Genomic DNA, 2,047 nt, shown 5'->3' with positions numbered 1-2,047 from the left:
GTGGTAGTTCTAATGAAAGTTGGCTACCTTAGATTTAATTGATTGACATTAGAAACTATGAGTAAATGTAAATTTTCGGAAATTCATGGTTTCCATTATAGTCCAAATACACATCATATAAGCTTGGATCCATTATAGACTTATAGTTACCTGTATTAACTGAATTTCAATTGTCAGATCGTGGAACAAGCCACTATTCCAGAGAAAACAACAGTTGTGTCTCAGTTTCTTGATTTCAACTGCAGGAACAAGATAATCTTTCATCATATCTGTCTACGTCTACGGTCTACCTATGGGTAAGATATCTGCCCTTATTTCATTTCTTATCAACTAAAACTAGCTTGCTTAACTGAAATTTGATAGGATTAGGCCTTACTATTGTGTACGTTTATAAAGCTACATAATTATTTAGCATATTGATTAAGCCCTACTACCTTCCTATCTTTCATAAGTTTTCATTAAATGGTCTTATTACTCTCCATCATTACCAGATTACATAAGCATCGCTGAATTTTCATAGGATTAAGCCTAACTGCCTTATTATACATCTTTCATAAGTTTTCATTAAATGGTGTTATCACTGTGATCATTAGCAGATTACATAAATAAGAAGTCCATCATACTTGCCAAATAAATTTTTGATATAGATCAGTAGCATGTAGAAAAGAGTGGTAGTTCTAATGAAAGTTGGCTACCTTAGATTTAATTGATTGACATTAGAAACTATGAGTAAATGTAAATTTTCGGAAATTCATGGTTTCCATTATAGTCCAAATACACATCATCAGCTTGGATCCTGAAGAACCAAAAACAAACCACCTCAAAATGTTGTGTGTTGCTTTCATAAAGGGTGCGCTTTCTGCTCCATAGAATTTTCTTTAATATTACCTCTTTTTTTTTTTTCCTCCTTTTTCTCAATAATTATACTATTGGTTCATCAAGCCTTAACCAACCATTCCGAAGTTCATTCAGCACAAACTGGAAGAAAAAATGAAGGAAAGAAATGAAAACATAGGAGAAAATGATCTTCGTGGATGATGCAAAATAATATGCTAACTCCAATACAAAAACAGCATCACAGGTTAGATTCATAGCAACTTTGAATCTAACTGCTATATTCATTTGCAAGGGTCACCACGATATTCATATCGGTAAGTTTGATTCTATTTTAAGAAACACAACTATCTTCCTTTAACTTTCTTTTCTGAAAACAATAGTGGCATTTTCGATCTTCAGTAAACCTTTTCAATCTTTATAGCCTTTTCAGACTATTTTCTTAACATTTGAATTAAAACCAAAACTGAAAACCCATATTTGAGCTTTGACAATAGTTTCATTGTTGTATCATTTCAACTATCATCACTCTAATTGTTGCGCTAGAAATCAACATTTAAAATAGTTAATCAATGTACTGATTCGAGATATTCTTCTGTTGTCGATCATTATACCCAAGTTGGATGATCATCACAAAAGAAAGTTGGCCAACTTATTGAAAGAAACAGACAGAATTCAATAAGTACAGACAAAAAACTGGTACATATCGTTTTCTCCATTGCTTTTAGTTTTTTAAATCTATCAATATAAAAAGGAATTCAAGGATCACTACATCGCAGAAAAACATCAACTACATTCAAGAAAACTTAAATATGAATTGTCGAATTTGATGATCAACTATTTTAACTTGCAGGCACTGGTTAAAACAAGAAAAGGTGCATCTGATTTCAAACGGTATTATAAAGACAGGTACAGTAAAATAAGGCTGAGATTCTGTTACGTAATGTTATAAGATCAATTGTAATATCATCATCTATAAAAGCGATTACTGTACGTGTTGGAACAATAACATATAATAGTAATTCCCGCAGCAAAGCGCGGGCACACTTTCTAGTTTCCTTCATTGACTACTTCCTCAACTGTTACAGAAACTCTCTTATTTTATTCATACAGGTATTGTCACCATCAACTTCATGATATACAATCCATCAATTATATGTGTGTGTGTGTATATTACCATGTTAATTCGAAGACTTGGCCTCATTATACACAC

The 2,047-nt window shown here is 32.0% G+C and overlaps 1 long non-coding RNA gene across 1 annotated transcript; it reads left to right on the top strand.

Moving 5' to 3' along the window:
- Positions 1 to 302: 302 nt before the first annotated feature.
- On the top strand, positions 303 to 1,738 carry LOC133720127 (uncharacterized). Its single transcript, XR_009851701.1, has 4 exons — positions 303 to 850; positions 943 to 1,151; positions 1,454 to 1,533; positions 1,688 to 1,738. It is a non-coding gene; the product is annotated as an uncharacterized LOC133720127 (long non-coding RNA).
- Positions 1,739 to 2,047: the final 309 nt, after the last annotated feature.

The sequence above is a fragment of the Rosa rugosa genome, chromosome 7 (assembly GCF_958449725.1).
Source record: "Rosa rugosa chromosome 7, drRosRugo1.1, whole genome shotgun sequence".
Classification (NCBI taxonomy): Eukaryota; Viridiplantae; Streptophyta; class Magnoliopsida; order Rosales; family Rosaceae; genus Rosa; species Rosa rugosa.
The sequence above is the reverse complement of the archived record's forward strand: the minus strand, read 5'-3'. Positions and strand labels throughout refer to the sequence as shown.